Here is a 20,988-nt window from a genome sequence, read left to right as displayed (position 1 = left end):
ATTCACAGACTATAAAGTATCTATGTCAAAAGGTAGGTTTCCTATATATTAACACAAGAAACTGATTGTGACTGTTGTGTGACTGGCATAAAAATGTTGACAATTTCTCAATATAACCTTAAATGACTGTTTCTTCTAACGTTTGTTATTGCCCTTCAGTGATGCTGTGGCCTATTACATGGAGCACTATCAATCTTTGTTATCATCCACAGATCTGATAGAACTGGTTGCATTCCACAAGTCTAAGAAGATCAGCTTACATTTGTCAAAAATAATGAAGAAAAATGCCAGGGCAGAATGAAAAGAATTACTTTTGTCTCTGGCTGACACACAAAAGTTTTAAAAAAATTTAAAAGAACCTAAAGTAGAATAGGAGGAAATTAATGGTGAATGAAGTGTGTGTAAATTAATATAAGGCACAATTCACTAATTATTATATCAATTCAAAAGGAAAACACTTTCCTGATAATTGAATAAGAAATAAAATGATTCATACTTGGATGCAAAACACGTAATTCTCCTTCTCTCAGTTTTAATGGAAGGCAGAGGCAAATGTTGACTGTGAGTATTTATTCAGGTGACAGTGGTGAAAATGACAAGTTAGGCTGGGAAACGCAATAATACTAGCATCAATCTTCAAAACTGCAAATATTTGATATATGGAAAATCTTAAAAATAAGAAATTAAGTTCAACAGCCTTTCACATAAATTCTTGACTTTCCTTCTAGCAGGTGTTTTGTACAATGTTTTCAATTATTCATTTTAATTTAATTGGAAAACTCAGCATGCGTTCACTTATAATTGTGCAAAAGTTTGACATGTCTCTAGTTTAGAGGGCATCCTTGTCTGTGGAATTAAAGAACAGTTCTGTACACCTAGATGAAACACTTTCTAATTCAAGTAGAAGACGTGTATGGGGCAGAGTGTGGCAGAAAAATACATTTTCCTCACTAAAAATTGAAGCAGGCTTACTGAATTGGATCAGGCTTATTTTCATGGCTTTTTGGATTAAGTTGAGGAAGTGAGTACGAAGGTAATGGCTTAGCACAGACAGAGTAAGTTAAAAAATCCCATTTGACACAGGAAAAACACGTTTAGGTAAACTGTACTTAAATTCTGACTTTTTTGTATTGGTAGGTTTAAGTCACAAAAATGCTGTGTTCTATAAATGTGTGGTACTTTTAACAGCTTGGTCTGATCAGGTTTATGGCATGTACTTGAAGAAAAGAATTGAGTCTTAAAATAGGAAATATTTCTCTGCTGGCAACCATGCAGTGACTTCGATTTACACCATTGGTTCACCTTGGCTTGTAGTAAGGATGATTTGGTTTCAGCCTTAAAAGACAAGATTAATGAACAGTTCTTTTGCATTTCTTTTTTGAAACCCAAGATTGAACACACAAATGATGCTAAATCACACAGCTTCTAACACTAAATTTCACTTGTTAATTGCCATTTTTTCTTTCTAAATGACTTGTTTTTCTTCCCTCTTCTTTGTGGAGGGAAAAAATGCTAATACTGTAGCTCTGTAATTCAAATAATTATTTTCAAAGTACTTCTTTTTTCTGCAAATAAAAACATGCTTCCACACAGAGACTTACAGATGTCTTCTACATTAGTTTACATATTTCATACAATTAAAATACTTCTCTGAATGGGATAAAAATTCAGTATCTTACTGCACACATGTGCATGGGCTGAATAAACTTATAGTTTCTCAGTTAATGCATAACACCATAAGAAGCATTTTAAAAAGAAGCTTATGTATTCTAGAATATTTTTATTGGAAATTTGATATTATTATCTTTTTGGAGGATGAAACAATGGGAAAACTTACACGGACTTTTTTTGGTGCTTACTCACATTCCAGTTATTTTAGAGTCCTTTAATTTATTTATTTTTTTTTTTTTTTTATGGCTTGATCTTACTCAAAGAGAACAGAGCAATAAGAGCTGGGGATTTTAAAGTGCTATTTTAAAGCAATGTTTCCCTTATGAAATGTTGAAAGCAATAAATTTATCATGACATTCATTGCTTGCCAGGGGTACTTCTAGTTACTAACGTTAGATACACTTCTGTTTGAAAAGTGAGTAGTTAAAACTTTTCCAAAATATTTTGAGGAATTTCAGTTTTCCTAGACTTTAGCAGTGCTTACAATAATAGCAGAAGTTACTAAGCATTTCTTGAAAAAGAGGTTGTAGTTACTTAAGCATTCAATTAACACTAATTAAATAACAAACCTACTTAGCAGCTTTTATTTCACTGTCAATACCACTGATGAACAAAAAAAAGTACCATCAATGCTGAAAACAGATATCTAGATCCAAAACTCAAAGCTCACCCTAGAAAAGTTAGCCTTGCATTTAGTGGCCTTGGGGATCAGCTCCCAAAAGTATAAGTTTCCTAAGAGATTCTGTATAAAGTTTAGAAGAGTGTAAACCTTTAGAGTCAGCACAAGTCCATAAATTGAGTGTTGGCATCAATCAAATTTCAAATATGCATGATGAAGGTAATTTAAATAAGCATAAGTACTTATCTGCAGACAGACTAGGAATCTTGATGATATGTTCTTGCTTTGAAGCACAGAATGAGAAACTGCTCTCCTTCTTCTGTGCTCATGAAAAATCTTGGGTCTCTAGCTGCTGAATGCAGCTGCGTTAAATGCCTGAATTTGCATGCAGTGACATATCTGTAAGAAAAAACGTGGTAAAAGTTAAGGTAACTTGACAAGATGGAATGGGAATATGTTGATTTATAGTCTTGACATTTGTAACATTTTTAACATTTTCCTTTATGACAAATGCTGTTTCTTTTAATTTGTATTATCTCAGTTTACATGTAAGTTTGAAACTAGTATAAAATTGAGAAAACTACTGTATATTATTGAAGAAATTATATATGGATATGGATAATTTAAAAAGTATTAAAGTACCAATTCAAAATAGCCTGGCATTGATCTCCACGTTTTCTAATTTGTCCTTATTTTCAAGCAGCAGAATATAAATGCCCTATGGTATTAACCATGCTATTTTGAGATTGTAATTCTTACAGATGTCCTGCAGAGAAAATATGAACCTTGACTTCAGGTCTTGTGTGAATTTTTTTTTTTTTTTCTAGTTCATGATTTTGGCCATTCATGTTCATGCCTGTTTTGACAGTCCCTTCTTTATGAAAGGAACCTACTACAAAAATTTACATTATTCCAGGGTGTCATTAAACTGAATGAAAAATGGCCCCCTAAGAGATAAACCACTAATTTTCTAGCACTTTAATGTCAGTAAGGTGCTTCAGAGGCAAAGGAGAGAGATTCTGTGAGAAAGCATTCTGTAAATATAGCTTTCCTTTAGGTTATGCACATGCATATGGAACAAAACCGTAAGTACTGGAATCATCTAGGATAGAGATGTCTGAAATGTCATGATGACCAGAATGCCACCAAAAAAATATATTGAATAGCTGAGGGATTACAACAGGTGTTTGAATTCCTGTGTAAAATTAAGTTAAAATGGCAGACTGCACTGCCATTCTGAGGATAGATGGCTGTTTGAAGTACAACCCTATTTAATAAACAAAACTTCATAAATTCCCTTCCTTTTAGCATTTTTCACAGGTGGATAAATCATGTTTATTCACAGATTATTATCACATATCATTATTATCAGACATAATTTATTATATTAATCTGGAAATACTTTGCTTGAATGAGAAGATGAATATGTTTCCCATACTGTGAAAGAAGAGATGTTTCACTTCATGGCTAAGGCAAGACCATAAAAACAATGAATAATTTCTCTCCTCTCCTCCAAACGGAAGCAATTACAAGGTGTAATCTAACAAGGCAGATAAATTTTAATGTATTTCCAATTATTCTGAAAAGTCTGACCTCTCTTTTCATAACTGCAGTATAGACAAATTCTAACTTTATAATAGAAATTTTCCCATAAATTATTATCCTTATGATCTTGCTATCCCAGCTGTTTTCATGCTGGATTTATTGTTCAGTGGATCTTATGCTTTTATCCATCTGTTTGTTAGTAACACTAAAAGAAATAAGAAACAATACTAAAAGTATTACCTTATTAATTTGACTTGTAAATTACTGCTGTAATTGTCAAAATAAAGAAATTAAATTCTCAGTGGGAGGAAGAGGTAGTTCCAGCAGAATAGTAATATATGTTCATTAGCTTAAAGAAAACAACTACTAATGATAGTTCAAGTATAGACTTCTTACTTCTCCCATATTTCTAAAAAAATTATATAAATCATCTTTTGTATGTGCGTTTACATTATGAATTCTTGACTAAATGTATTCCTGTGACTGCAAGAAAACAGCATCTTAACAATTCCTTAGACTGTGTTAATGAAGGGCACAGCACGGAGCTCATTCTTCACCTCAAAGCATTCTCTTCTAATCCCAATCATATTTGGAGATCTAGCTCTGCAGGTAGCCCATGCAATACACATCATAGGAAAAAGTCCAGAAAGGCAACTTATAAATTTAGCATTTCTTTCATCTTATGAATAATGTTTGGCTTGATTAAACTAGAATCTCTGCTGCCAACACTGTGCATAGCATGAGAATTAATCTGAGGGTTATTTGAAACAGTTTCTCATTTTCCTTATTACAGGAGCTGGAGTTAGGAGACTGCTGAAGTAATATATTCCACATTCAGCAATTTGTCATTGTTCAAAACTCCATTTCTGTGCTCCTAATGGTGTTTTATTCAGAATCTTTAGACTATGGGAGTGCTTGCAAGATTATTAAACAAACTATCAGTATTTGAATTTCTGCATGTCTAAAGTACAAGATTCATAAGGAGCAGCTCAGAAAACCTAACCTGTTTAGCTTGTTTCTAAAACTTTCTGTAGCAAGGAGGGTGTTGTTTTTTCTCCCAGGTAGCAAGTGATAGGACAAGGATAAACTGCCTCATGTTGTGGCTGGGCAGGTTTAGGCTGGATGCTAGTAAAAATTTCTTCTCTGAAAGGGTGGTCAAGCATTGAACAGGCAAGTGGTGGAGTCACTGTCCCTGGAGGTGGTTTTAAAAGACATAGATGTGGCACTTAGGGACATAGTTTAGTGGGTGGTCTTGACAGTGTTAAGTCAACAATTTGATTTGATGATGTTAGAGGTCTTTTCCAACCTAAATGACTCTATTATTCTATGTCTTGGAACAGAAAATTAGTTAAAATTCACCAGGTTGTCTGATAGAAATATCCCTCCCTATTACTAGAAATCACATTATGAATGCAGAAACTTTTTGCCTTTTGTTATTCAGCATAGCATGTACTTGAGTTTCAGCAAGTGTACTTGCTGAATGACTGACTGTGCAAAGTTAATGCACATGTAATTTTAAAGACTAGACTTTATTGTCTTAAGATATGCCTATTGCCTTTAGAGCAAGATTTCATTTCCCTGTTTACTTTTATATTAATGAAGCTACAAGGATTTTGAGTATGTACGCTGAGCACTGATTTTAATTACAGAATCACAGAATAAACTAGGTTGGAAAAGACCTTTAAGATCACCTAGTCCAACCTATGATAAGTTTTCTAGGACATATCACAAAGAGAGACAACACCAGCTCCTCCAAAAAGGAAGTGGAGTATTTATTATATATATATATATATCATATTTTTAGCCCAATGATGTGCTCATGTGTGCACCTGTGGGTTGAAAACCCTTTTCAGTTTTACATATCTGTGTGTCTGTTCCAGCATGAGCATTGAGCTGGCGTACCTAGTTGCATACATCGAAAAGATGTGCACCTGCCACATAATGGAAAACACTGGCATTTTGCTTGTCTGACATGTTTGCTTCTGGCCCCATCATGAATGATGGCTTTTCTCCCAAAGTCAGGAATGAGCTGCCAGAAAAATTAAATTTGTCTGTGATCATCTTCCTACCCCATCCTGGGGAATGTCAGAGAGTTGCTAACATGTAGATGAAGACGGAATTGCATGCTAAAGAACTTTAAATAGATCTTTCTGGCTACTTTCTGGCTTCTGTGATAAGTAATTAATCCTAACTGAGAAGCAGAAACAATTTTGAGAAGCACAGATAGCTAAATAACTCATCATCTTTTTTTGTGTAAAAATGATCAATAATCACAAAAGACAGTTGGTGACAGACAAGAAATGTTACATAAAGATAATATTGAAAAAATTATAACTTAGCTACTGTATTTTTAGGAATCAGATTCACCCTACAAAAATATTGATCTTTTGGCTCTGATTTCTTCAGTGCCAAAAATCTGGTTGTCTTCAACAAGTGCAGTTTAAGATAAATCCTTCCAGCATTTAAAAAATATTAGGTTTTTTGGGCACAGTAAGGGCTGGTTTAATTTGCATAAAGTAAAACCAGTGATAACACAAACCATATGGAAAACATCTTTAAGCAAATTTATTACTTACTGAAAAATGTTTGTAACTAGACAGGAAGAGGGATTTTTTTTCAGCTAAGAATGGTTTGATAAACCCACATCCTCGGGAAAAAAGCTATGGGTGAGAGAAAGTTAATTGGAAATATCTTTAACATGTCTACTCTTATAAGACAAATAGAAAATCTTTAAATAGAACACTGTCTAAAAATTGTGTTGATACTATTTCTGGGATGCTCTTGGGAAACTTCATGTTCTTGCTATCTCTTGCCAAGTTGGAAGCAGTACATCAATAGCCTTTGTTGCAGCTTTGACAAGGCTTTTACCTTTCTGAAAGCAAGTAAACACGTCTGAAAGACAGAAGAAGCAAGACAGCTTTTAGCTTGGCTTTGTGTAGATATTCAGCTTCTTGCCTTTATCTCCTCCTAAAAGAATTCCAGTTTTGCACAGGATTCATACAAGTATCAATATTTTGATCTTACAGACAGGATAAAATGCTGTGGACTGATAAATTGTTGTGGATAGGCTTAGCCTAAATAGCAATGCTCATACAAGCTCAGCACATAACACATCTTGAACTTGACACCAGTTCCCCACCACACTGGTAAACTTGATCCCCCTGAAGTGATCAGCACCTAATGAAAGCCATATTACCTTGCATTTCCTTTAGACAAATAACATTTTGAAACACAATTATGGTGACTCAGCTGAAGTTTTTTCTAAGCACAGTAGATTGATGTATGCTTCAGGCCCTTGTGACCATTCTGGTAAAGAATTGTGATACTTTGTAGAGCTGGGAAGATGACAGTAAATTGGAAATCCTATCAAAATACAAGATCCAGACAAAAAATCTAATGAGATAAAAGCCAAATAAAATTTGTAACAGAATTGATAAATTCAATAAAATTCTAAAATTTCATGTAAGGAACAGTGAATATTTAATTAATCTGTCATATAGATAGAAGTACCAGGAACAAGAAATGATGGAAGCCTGATTTCACCATGACTAGTGAGCTTTATGCTTACTCTTAGAACACGAAACTAAGTCTATTATGGGATAACTATTTCATTAGATTGTTAATACTGAATATGCATGTGGCTATGTGTGTCCAGGTATTTCTTTTCACATAACTATAAGCTGTTTCTTGCATGAAATGAGAATAATTAGTATAGAAATCCCAGCAAAAACAATAATTTTAATACATATATAAGAATTTTCTATTTAAAGAAAAAAAGTCTTAAATTGATCATATAAACTTTTTTTTAAAGTTTATCTTTCAGTTTATGGTGAATCTTCCCAACAGGGAATGGAATGACAATAGAGAGATCCATATAAGCTCATCCAAGAGTGAAAATTTAACCATATCAGAACATGATATTTTTTTTAGTAATCCAGGTAAAAATAGATTAATTATGAAATATCTTCTTAAGTATAGGCATTCACTTTTGGTGTGTACATAGATTTTGAATTTTTCTTTTCCTAAAACGGTGCTTTCCAGACTTGTGAGTGACTTCATAATCAGTCAATTTACCAGAAACATAACCCTAGTAGAATGGTCAAATGATTGTTTTCATGGTGATTATTCAGGTCATGTTCATTTGATATTGTGAAGCATACGGACGTGATTGAAGTACTGTTATCAGGCTCATTGATAGAACTGATGACATGGAACCTGCATAAATGCATTTTCTACAGAAAACATCCCTTTTTTCTACAAATGTACAGTAAGAATAGCTCAACAATGAAGTACTTTTGAAGGCAAAGTACTTGATTTTCTAACTCCACTGAACTCAGATGGAATAGATTAAGAGCAGATATTCACAGGTATTGTGAATGCCATTCATTCAGGTACAGCAAAACACTTCCCAATTACAAAACAAAGTCAGAAGGAGATTAGAAGAGAAGAGGGGAACTACTTACAAGACAGTGTTCAATGGAAAATAAAGGAAAATATTTTTAGCTCTGATGCTGAGGAATACACTACATTTTGCAAATGTCTTTTCTGGAAAGAAGTCATAACTGAACGAGGAATAGCAGAAGAGCTCACAGCAGGCAAAGCATCTATCTCTAAATCTAGTCATCAAAAACACACAGACAAACCAATGTGGCATGATGCTGAAATTGGTCCCAAAGCCCAAAACTGCTTTACAGTCTCTGTAAGGGAATTGTTTGCAGCATATGTTTTCCTTAAGAACTTGTCTACTGAAAGGGTGCTTTAGATTATGGTACAAACTGAAACAGCTTCCTCCAGAAAATATCTCCTCCTATCCTTTTGAGCCATCACACTGCATAAAATTTTATTGATCTACAAAGATCACGTACCTCCATCAGTCCTTCCAGATTCCAAGTTGGAAATTTCTCTGCTATTTCTCCAAACTATTTGCCTTGTCAATGAGGCTTGTAAGTTCTTTGTTTCCAACCAGCACCAACTTTTCAACCTTCAATATTTTGCTGTTTAAATCCTCTCTTGATTCCCTGTTTTCTTACTTGATAATTTGTCCAAGATACAGAAGTCACTGCAGCCATTGCTGCTTTTCTTTCTATATCCCAATATCTTATATCCTTAGTGTCTTATAACAAAATTCCTAGTCCTTTTCTGTGTGACTTAGGACTTAAAACTCTCAACTTATCTCTATGTCTCTTCCTCCTCTCCCTCACTGACACTGATGATATCATTTTGGTTATTGGTGTTTGCTACTTCCACTCTTAAATTTAGCTGTTTTACAAACATTTCCTTCTTCCCCTCCTCTCCCCAACATTCTGAATGTTTTCCAAGTTCTAGTTAATTTGTTTAGTGCTCTACTTCTGAAAGGTTCTGTTAAAGCCACAATCAAGTGAGTGAGAGTTTTGCCAGTGGTATCAAGAAACATTGATGCCTGCGCTGTTCCTTTAATACTTCGTCTGTAGGCGCCCTATCTATGTTTCATGCTACTAAAAGTTTTTCTGAATAGACCTGTTGGAATTTTGTGCATTTGTGTTATATAAGAATATAACCGTGGAATTTGACATTGTATTTTTCATTTTTTATCTAAAATATAGGTCATATTTCATTTGGCTTAAAATTGAGCTGGCTATCCTGTACTTTTGTGTAGTTTTCAGAAACAGCCCATGTGTGTTTGAATTCTCCTGCACAAAAGAAGAAGGCATAAATAATACATTACAGACAGTTCTGGTTTTCTAAGCACCCAAAACAGGGAAAGTGTTAAGTATGTTATGTCCTTAAACATTGCTTTAGCGGAGAAGCTTTTAAGCACAAGGGAGGCATAAAAGGAGGAGAGAGAAGTATGTGGTGTGCTTCCTCCAATCTCCTAGGCAGGGATGTAACAAGCAGATCTCTTTGACTGACTTAATTTTGGTTTTGGGGTTTTTGGGTTTTTTTTTGGCTTTTCTCTTTCTCTTTGTACCCATGTCTCTCTGTATGGTGGTTTGGCAGGTAATTTGGTTCAGTGGTTCAGAGCCAGACATTTTAGGATTTGGCTATATTCATTTCCTCTCAAGGTCACCAAAATATACAAGGAAATGTCAAAACTGCAGTTGAGCAAGCCTCTTCTGTATGACATAAGTTAATGTAGTTTCTGTGCTGGAAAAAGTTATTTGTGTTTCAAAACAGCGACAGTGGGCTGAAGATCTATTTGACAGATTTCTTTTAATTGCAATGAAGCGATTTTTAATTGCAATGAAGAGATTTTTAAGTTTCATCTTAGAAAGTGCACTAATACCTTGCAGAACACTGTTTGACTATAAGCCTAATTAGTAATTTCTGCCTCCTCTACATGAGTGAAATAAAGGCTTTTGTAAAATTATACTAGACTTTTACGTATTGAAGGAAAGGATTAAGCCTGATTTTAATTGTCTCCTGAACATTAACACAAGCTCTTTGGGCCTCTTTGCCTGTGTGTGAACACAAGCATTCCTCTTAAAGTTGTGCACACATGTTGACAGAAGACCAGACCCCTACAGTTGTGAAATGAAGCCATCAGTACCTCTCCAATACATGCAATGCCTGAGAGCCAGTGCCAAGACCCATCTTTTACTGCAGTTAACACTACCGTGCTGTTTAAAATGACAGAGTATAAGCAAGTAACTTAGATCTAACCTGTCAGGTTAGCCAGCAGTGATATGATTCTGAGTAACAGAGTGATTATTTTCTCAGTGATTTTTCCTTTTTTATTCTAGTTTTTCCAGTGCTGGTAAACAATACACTCTTCCTCCTACAAAGCCACCCACTCAGGCGAAGTGTATTTCACAGAGGCCCCAAACTCTATGCGTTATGGACTTCTTGTTGAAATCACTTTTTCAATATATTCAAAGCTCATGTCTCTTTTCTTCTTTTTGTAACCAAGGCCTATTTCACTTATTTTGAAGGATCACACTCTCTTTCCTTAGGAAGTGTACATGTTTTCTTATTCAGGTGATGACTGTATTTTGCTCACAATCTAATTAAGTGTGTGAGTAATACCTATGTTAAAAAAGGAAGAGAAGAAGAAAAGAAAGCCTGCTGTTACTTTCTAGAAGTTTCAAGTACTTAGATTTGTCAAAGAACATTAAGGAAACTAGAGCTCATGTAATTTCTAAAGATGGGCCCTTGTCTTCTTTCTTCACTTACACAAGTGTCCCCGACATAGTCTATTAAAGGTATACATGTCTGCAGTTTTAGGTATCATGTCTGCTTATTTCAGATGAAAAAACAGCTATCTAACAGGAAATGTAGCTATTTCACAGATACAGAACGGTTGTTGAGGAAATATTTTAACAAGCAGGTTGTGTTTAGGAAGCCTTATGGCTGGAGAAAACCTTAACAAAAGGAGCTAGTTTTCTTGGGAAGGCTAGAGGTCTAATATTTTAATATGCCCAAGGTAGTCTGCTATAAATTCAGCCATCTAGAACTTGATTTCCTAATTCCAAAAATTTTTTATCTATTAGATATATAGAGTTTGTGCAAAGTCCAGCTCCTTTATATTGTTTGTTTCCCTCAATATATGCAAAAATGACATTTTTCCTTGTCTTTGTTTTGAGATATTCAGTTGTCTTCTAAGATCACTTTGAGAAGAAACAAAGTATTCAGTAGCTGCTCTGGAAAGTTTATGGAGGCAGCAGATTTCTTTTTCACTGAAAAACCTTCCTGGACATTTTTCAAATGAGTGACTAGCTAAAGATTGTTATGAGAGGTCCCCTAGGACTGCACAGGGAGAATGTTTTAGTAATGGCTTTCTTTTTTATTCCTGTGTTCTGATTTGCTTATGCAAATAAGGAGAAAGTAGCTGTCAGTAGATGGAAAATTACGTGTGGGAATATTGAATTGATTCTCAGCAAATGGTGTTTGGATCACTTATAACGGTAATTAAGGTGGGCAAGACATTTGGTGGAGTCATTGTCCTGAAACTCATTTGGACAGACCTTAACATGATCACTGTACAGAAAATGTTGCTGCTTTGAACATAGATCCCAATTTTTTTTCACAGCATAAAAATGCCAGGTCAGTGGTCTTCACCTCTGTTGCCAGTGTTCCTACAAGTCCAGGCATGAAGCTCTACTTTTAAATTTCAGTTTAATTAACAATTTTCCGTGTTGGTTTAAGGTATGTTAAGTCGCTTTTTTGAGTCTCTATGGAAAAATATAATTCCACACTGCTCTGTAACAAGTTTATGAAGCTACTATTCTGTGAAGTATGAGACCAAGTCCCTCCATTCTGAAGAACGGTTATGAGGCAAAACAACAAAATCTTAACAACATTTGTGATGTAAAAGGATGCCACCACCTCTTCTGTCTCTTGTAGCTCTATATGATTTAATTTGTTTTTCTTTTAAGGGCCTGAAAAGAAAATATATTATGCAGTGATAAATAGAATAATTATTAATTGAAAATGGTTAACATTACTGAGTTTGTTTTTAATGTGAGCAAAACCAGAATCAATTAATCTGATTCAATCCCAAACAATTTTAAAATGATAGCTTATTTGCCAAATTAGAGGTAAAAAATTGCCAGTGACTTAAGTTCATTATCTTGCATCCTTCCAACATGGAGTGCGGTATACAACATTCTACACCAGCCTGGGGTGAGCACAGGGGGAAACACAGCCTTCAGCTATAGCTGGTTCTAAATGGGAATTGAGGACTAACATAGAAAAATTACACAGCTCCTTTCCCAGGAGACAAAGGGTATCTCAGGATATCTCCACTGAAATGATTGCTGCCCTTGAATCTGTTAGTGCCATTAAGTGGACAATAGTCTTTTTTACTGGTGATTCCACACAGAATTCAGTGCAGCCCTGTCTGAATCTGCTGGCACCCCAGGCCGTACTTGTTCACCTGCAGCTCTGCCTGGCGTTGCCAAGCAGTTCCATGTCTATGCTCCTCAACAATTTGATATAGCTTCATGATCAAAAGTCCAGATGTACCTGAATATAAAAATACAGAATGGGTCCTTGTCACCCTGAAAACTCAGCTTCTGAGCTTGCTGACATGGTTTTCTAAGGACTTTCCCAGGACAGTAACTATAAACATAGATATGTATGCATTCTTTCTGTTACATGTCTTGTGATGGGCATCTCTCATGGCCAGTGCAGTGAGAAAATGTTATCCTGACCATCCAATCCCTGGCCATGGTCAGGAGCCTATAAATCCTGGGGGGAAAAATAAACTCTCTTCCTTTCACCACACCTCGACCTGTGTCCGTGTGAGCTATTCATCTTCAGCGGCAACAGGTCCTCAGCTGTAGCGAACTCTGGAGGAATTCTGCTGTGGTAGGAGTTTTGTCTATTGGATGGATGAGTGTTTTACTTTTATAGTGAGTACAGGAACTGAATGCAGAGGACTAACTCTTGAGTGCCAATGCACACCACCATAGTATGTTATGCACTCATAAAAGTGTGGCAGTAGATCCCAAAACAGCTATTAATTCTGCAGATACAAAGATAAACCTTCACACATCTGTCAGAAACCAAGAATCTAAGGATATTAAAAAAAAATTATAATGATAAATATATGATATAGTGCATAGACTCATTTTTTAGTGCTAGAAGAAAATTTTAAGAGAAAAAAATCATATTGAGGGCTTAGTGTAGCCTCTAGTTATTAATAATTAAGATTATTCATCTTAATAGAGAGTAAAAGAGAGTACCTTTTTCTATGACTAGGTCTCTTTTATACCTTCCTCTAAAGCACCTTGCTTTGGCCACTCTTTGAGTCATGGTATTTGACCACATGGATCACACTTCTAATCTACTCTGGTAACTTCTAAATACTATAACATAAAAAAAAAAAAAAAGTTTCATTTTATAGTATATATTTCTAAAGATAAAATAGCTATTTGTAGTAGAATAGAACTCTGGAGTTTTTTCATGTCACCATTTTCTCCTTATTGGTTTCCCATTATATGGCATTGTTAGTTTTTATGAGCTCCTGAAAAGCTTTTGAATTTTTTGTTCCCCATCTGATTTTTTGCAGCACTGTTTTCTGTGAGAGACCTGATCAATCATTCCATACAAAAGTAATATAGGAAAACTAAACACCACCACCTCACCCACAATCATTAAGTAGCTGAGGTTATAAAAAATATTTCTTCACAGAGAATCATGTCTTCTTTCCTTCATGTCTTCATCCTGGAGTTTGAAATTTGTATTCTCTGCAGCTAAAAAATATGTATCTGTAAACATGCTGTGATGTTCCACTTCCATGGCAACAGTATACTTTTTAAGTGGAGACAACAAATGCTCAATTATTTGTGATTACTCCAAGATGCTTTCATCTGATAATGCAAACCACTGGGTTTAATACCTTTCAAATGTATAATGTATGACTTTTCATCCTAGTGGAAGCTTTTAGGTTTTATGCAGTTCAAGAAATTTCCTAATCTGACATAATTGTTGTGGCACCAACAGTTTAAAAAGTACTTCTTCATTTAGAGGAGTCTCCTACCGGGGGCCTGTTCTGACAGAAAAGTGCTGTGTGGCTTGTGGACAGACTGCTTAGTTACTGCCTTGGAAGTAAAATGGGGACAGCTAGCCTCCCTCACTTGGCCTTTCTTCTGGCTGTGTCTGTCTCACAGAGTTTTTTTTGTTAAAGGGCTTGTGTCCTGATTTCACCTAGGGTACAGTTAATTTCTGATCAGTAGCTGTTACAGGGCTGTGTTTTTTTAAAAAATATTAAAAATGTATAATTACTGTAGGAAAACCAGTTTTCAGTGTATTTCAGCAGAAAAGGTAGATGACATAACCCCCACCCTTCTTAATGGTCTCATGGTTTGTGTGCAGAGTTGGTGGATAGAGCTCCAAAAATAAAGGAACACAAGATGACAGTGAGCTCCTTGTAAAGGAGGTGGATAATGCAGTTTCGTTATGGCAATATTTGTTCTCCAGACAGATAAGCTGGGATTTATTTGATGGTATGCAGACACATAGGGTATGTGAACACAGTCACCCTAGGCTTCTAGTCAATATGCTGAATTCCAAGTCCAGGTTCTTGCTAGAAATTGCATTTAGAATGACCACAGAAATGTCAATGTCCACCTGCCAATGGCTTGTCTGTCATCTTTTTACATTTACAAGTGCAGTATTTACATTGTGTGATATGTGAACATGCAGTGTATGGAAGCTTTCAAATATAAAATGAACTGTCCAATAGCACAGGAGCTACCCTTTCATATCTGCTAAAATGTTTACTATATAGTAATTACCTGGGGTTAAAAAAAAAAGAAAAGTATAATAATTGGAGTCTTTACACTCATAGGACTTCAGTGGTCTGAAACTGACTTTTAGGCAAGCAAACACTTACTAAATTGTACAATAATGTTACTAAGTATCTTACGTATGTCAATTTTTCATGTTTTTCATTTCAATCATGTCATAAGCCATAAGTATCGACCCTGTAGCTTCTGTTTTTTATAGAGAACATTTCTGTGGTTGTTGGATTCTTTCACAGGAAAAAAAAATTAGCTTTAAGGAATATTATATTTTTTTTATATGTCTCTGATATTCTGCATTACTTTGCTAAGTTTTTTGGTAGTTTATTCCACACGCAGTTTCAGTCAATCATATTTGCACACATATAATCTGTCCATTTAAAATCCTGTTTTTATTGCAAGATCCTTTAACAACCTGTAACCTCTGATAGTTTGTAGTTCCAAGTTATCTAACTTCTTTAGCATTGCAAAGAAAGAAAAATAAAAATTAAAAAGAAAATGAAACAATGGAAGAAATCTGGTGGCAGAAATATGAGTAAGCTTTGGCAGAACACTGGGAAGATATTTTGCTGTCATAGGGTGATGGTGGAAGTAAACTCCCAGTTTTGTTACCTGTGTATTCAGAAAGGCCTGACTGCTGCAGAATCACAGGGTTTTGAAAGAATGAAAATTAGGGTACTTTTCACTCCCCAAAGGCATTGTCAGAAAATCCTCACAGTGTGGTACTCATAGGAAAATAAAAACTTCAAATGATGGCTAAATTGAAAGGTTTTCACTGAGAAGAAAGGAGGCAGCTGTGATTTTAAAGTACACTGAGAGTCACAATTGAGAGTTTAGAGAGTTTTATGATAACATAGCATCACTATTCTGTTGAAACTCTGAGATTCAGAATGTTCTGACATAAACTTTTTCTTTATTGCTTTATTTAAATTGATTTCAATGCTCAATTAATTAATGCAAATAAAAACTTTCTTCAGTCATGTAATCAGTGCCATCAAAATCTTTAGTATTTTCCAGAATTACAAATAATAAATTTTGGAAACTTCATATATAGCTTTAGAATCCCTAATTAAAGGGGTATATGTAGTTAGCTTAGCAGTTATGTAGGCATAGGTAGCTAGATAAGCCTTATTTTGTACTTCTGTTTGTCTGAATTTTAGTTTACCTTTCTGAATAGATGTGAAAATATGAATAGGCATAGATAGATTATTTATTTGAGGGAGGAGGTATTGTTTGTGGGATCATTTATAAGACATTAGTAGCCTTAAGCATAAACCCACAAATATAATGTGTAAATTCCTTTACTCTGCACAGAACTGTACTTCATTTTCTGTTTCATGGACTTGTTTATAAGTGATAAAGATAATTATATGTAATATGATCTAAATTTTGGAAGAAAATACCTAAGAATATTATAAATAAATTAAATGTCTTTATCAACTTCACCCACAGATTAGGAACAAAGACTTTTTCAAATATTTGATTGCTTTATAAATTGTGTTAATAAAATATGAAAGAAAGCTCTTTTGATCCACTTAAAAAATACATTTTGCTTTTTTAAGAATGAAGTGGTACAGAGATATATTAATGTAAAAATACCTATAGACGACATTTTAAACTATGGGTTCCCTTAGATCTCTTCTGTCTTCAGAAAAATTCTTTGCACACTCCTGAAAATGGTAGCAGGCAGTTTAATGTTTCCTCAGAAATCAGAGGTAAGGTTTACAGGCTTCAGCATCTGCTGTTGAAGGTTGATTTGTACTGAATCAGGATACAAAGGTAAAAATGCATCACATTATCTGACTAGTGCTCCAGTTTTTGTTTTCTGGAAGGCAAGTGCACATCATGTAGTCTTAAGGGCATTGGTTGAGTTGCACTGACTTCACAACTGGCAACAAAACTATAACCACTTCCTCATCTCATCCCTTTTGGTATCAATACTAGATATACCCTTGTAATGGGGATCATCAGTAGTCAATGTGATGAAGTCAGGAAAGAATTATGACAATGACTTGATTTGTGCTTCATTTGAAGCTGTCCATCATGCAATGTGGTGTAAACAGTGTAGACATGAACATCCAGCATTTAAATAAACAACTTTAAATGCTGCATCTGAAATGTTGAAATTAGGACAAGTGACATTACAACATGATAGTCTACCATTAAAAAAAAATAAATCAGGAGTGTCTGGTTCATGTGTTGCAAACTTTCACAGAGAGAATGCTTCTTTAAGAATCCACTGATTGGCTGAAACGTTGCAGAGGCGGATGCTCATGTGGAGATGCAGTGTTTCAAACTGAATGGTCTGTCACTGACTAGGTCCTTGCAATGGGAATGCAAGTATTTCCTTGCAATGGCATTGTCAGGTGGTTTGGATAATGCTCCCCGAACTATTTTTTTTCTGGATTTACCTCTTCAGCAAGTTAATGAAATTCTCACATTTTGCAAGGCTTATTTTGGACTCTTTGGAACTGATGACTAAGTATACTTCATGTCTAGAAAAACAGAGCCCTGCTTACTGAGCTGCATCATGATTATATGTAAACCTGAATTTCACCCTCATGTAACATATTAATTTGAATTCCATAGATCTTGCCACACTTGAACCTTTTCCAAATTTTGAGCTTAGTCTCTCTGAAATGCATGTGAGTAAGGCACTGAAAGCAGAAATGGAGCAAAGCACTGCAGCTAAAACTTACATAACGTGTTGTGTTTAAAATACTCAGATTCATTTTCCTGCCCTGTTGGGCCAAGATGAGGAAGCACATATGGTGAGGAAAGCCACTTGCTGTTGGGAGATCTCTGCATTCCCTCTGCACAGGGAGGAACAATTTAGCCTCATCCCTCACTCTCTTCTGTTAATCTGGCACAAATCAAATGCAAGAGACAGAGCGTGAATGTGGATAAGTGAGAAGATTCAATTTCCTGTCTCATGTGGCTAAACGTTTCTTGTTAAGTGCCAGGTTTAGAGCCGAGTAAACAGTGGAATAATATATTTATGGTTCCGTTTATACAATTCGACTTGTGATTCAGTAAGCATTCTGCCTATTTTCTTTCATTTATGTTACAGCTACAAAAACTGCAATTTTGCTTGGAGTATATACATGGCAACTAATCAGGTTCTCAACCCCTCTTTAGCATTCCTGCTTTTTTCTAGATTTTGTATTTTCAGATGAGTGCAGGAAAATTATGAGTAATATTGATAAAACAGTGGATTAATGTAAAATATCTCCAATACAACATCAAATAAAAGGAGGTTTCTGTATGTACAAGCAAAAGAAAAATTACTTGTGAAGAGAAAAATTGTATTCCAAGCCTTTCCGCAGTATTATGGTGCAAGAGCTCATCACTTGAGGGCAAATGCCCCATGAACACTTTTGATTAGCCTTTAAACATGCCTTGGAAATATTCAAGGAGTAAAAGCCAGGGGCTGCCAGTGCTTAGGGTGAAAAACACTGGCAAAGGAAGGCTGAGAATGGTGGCAGAAATAGCAACTGATTGGTAAGAAAATGACAAGAGAAAGGGTCTGCAAAATTTGCTAAATATGGTATCTGACTTAGATTTCACTCTCCTTTTTTGCCCTTTAAAGTAGGAATACAGCTAATGTAAACTCTAGAGTTCCTATTTACAGCCCAAAAGAAGTAAAAAATGTGTTTTTGCAGGGGTCGGGGGAGAGGCTGTGGGGAAGGACAAGAAATTATTTTTAATCTTCTAAGTGTTCCCATACTTCCTGTCTCCTATTATATCTTCCATTTTAAAGTTCTCTTAGCCTTCACCTGAACAGTCTCAGGGCATTAATAATGACTTCATTCAGCGCTCCTGTTGGCAAAAATTAGGCCATCCAGTCAGGGAAGGCAGTGAAGGCAGGATACTATGTCAGTGATGCAGGCAACCCGTCAGATAATAACAATCTAAAAATGCCTTCAGAGATAAAAGCAGAAGAGGTTACAAGGTAGGACACGGGGAAATAAAGTGTCCTGAGCTAAGGGTTCTTTCTGAAAGGCTCACCAGGGAGACAGTGGCTAGGATCACTTGTGGCTATTAGAGGATTTGTGTAGCTGGTAAATAACAGATTTCTTTTTCATAGATATTTTATCATGCATTTTATATTATTTTACCTCTTAGTGAAGCTCAATAGATGGAATATGATGGGCTTATTAGCTATGTAACACCAGCAAAAAATATATTTTAGTTAGAGTGGTCATGGGTCATCTGTTACTTCCATACAAAATATTGCCTAGTACTATAATAGTCTGTCACAAACACAATTTACACAAACTACTACTGCATAAAAACAATGGTGTGCTAAATTTGACTGGACTGCTCCTACTCCAGGCCAGATTATTTATACAGTTATAAAGCTAAATAATGAATAAAATAACTTCATACATCTTACTACACCATGCTTATTCTTTGTTTGCTATTCATGTTGATTTCCAAAGCATGAAAAAACAACTCCATTCCTTTTGGAAAATTAATATTGTAGATGCCTGAAGTACAGGCTAGATTTACTAATCATTGATAAAATAACAGAGACAACTAGTTGTTTCTCCAGATTTATATCAATGATTGAAGGAAATACAATAAAATCAGTGAGTCTAAATAGGAGTTGGTGAAGTTCTGCTGGACAGAACAAAGTACAGAAAGTACATGCAGTAGTATATCAAAAATATTTAGAGTTTACATATGACCAGCCCTAGTTATTTCTAGTTATTTTATTTCAACTACAATAAAAAAAAAATTAAAAAAAAAAGAAAAAAAAAAGAAAAAAATTGGTTCAGCCAATGTTTATGTAGAAGTGGAATTCCAAAACTGACGGCTAAAGAGGATACAAACAAGCTGTGCTGCGAGCTACACCTGACAAGATGTTATAGGATCCTTTCACTACAAAAAAACCCCAAAACTATGAATAGTCCAATATAGGAAAATCTTCAGATAAAAAGACATGGCATTTCTCATCAAACATCTAGAAGGAACATTTCCAGTGAGCTGTTTGTTTTTGACCAAATCAAACAGAAATCTATGGTTCTTAAGCATACATTTTTTAATCTTCCAGGACATTTTAGTAAGTTAAATACCTTATAGATGGAAGCTGTTGTTAGCTGCCATTTTGACCATTAATAGTAATATTCTTAGGCCATGTCTACAAAGAATTGCCGACATATCTGGAGAGCAGAAAATAAAGTTAACCAACCCACACAAACATACCAAACCTGACTAATATAGTTACACTGGCAAAATCCCAATGTGTGGTTATGCCAAAAGAGGAAAGCTAATGTTAGTTTTGCATCTGTTGTTCAGTGAGGTGATGTAACTGTGCTGGCAGGAGAGTATCTCTTTTTGGCATACACTGAGGGGATTTGACAGCACAGCCCCAGCAGACTGGCTAGTGGCGGAGGCTTTTTAGTTTAGACAAGCATTAAATTTTGCATTGAAAGATGGGTGATCTGGTGAGATAAAGTATTTAAGTCAGAATAGTCCAAGAAAGCAGTTAAAGGAACCAACAAGGTTGGCTCTTTTGCCTGGCCACCATTTTGCAGGCTGCAGGCTGTATTCTAGCCCATTGAATCAGGTTCACTGAAAGCAAAGCATATTGATCATGTCATTACTTTAAAAGAAAAAAGAGTGTTGATCCCTGTATTTAGATGCATTGGAACCATAACTAACAAACCTAGTGATGGCTCTTTTTTTTATTTAATGACAGAAAATCACTGTCTAGTGACTGGCAATTACATGGTCATGTTCCATTTGGCATGCAACTGCTCTTTGTAATTTTGTTATACAATGGCAGATATTAATTATAGTTTAAGAGTAGAAAAAACAAGAACTGCCTTTTAAAATTTATTTTAAGGAAGAGGAAGGAAAACTACCTTTTAGTTCTTTCACTTAACTGAATTGGTTTTCCTCCAGAGATGGAATGTCCTATTTAAT

General features: G+C 35.2%; 1 protein-coding gene across 1 annotated transcript in view; it reads left to right on the top strand.

Moving 5' to 3' along the window:
- The window catches only part of LOC131591822 (metabotropic glutamate receptor 8), a 303,751-nt gene that overhangs the window by 263,336 nt on the left and 19,427 nt on the right, over positions 1–20,988 (top strand). The gene's annotated exons all lie outside the window — the stretch shown is intronic.

The sequence above is a fragment of the Poecile atricapillus genome, chromosome W (assembly GCF_030490865.1).
Source record: "Poecile atricapillus isolate bPoeAtr1 chromosome W, bPoeAtr1.hap1, whole genome shotgun sequence".
NCBI lineage: Eukaryota > Metazoa > Chordata > Aves > Passeriformes > Paridae > Poecile > Poecile atricapillus.
The sequence above is the reverse complement of the archived record's forward strand: the minus strand, read 5'-3'. Positions and strand labels throughout refer to the sequence as shown.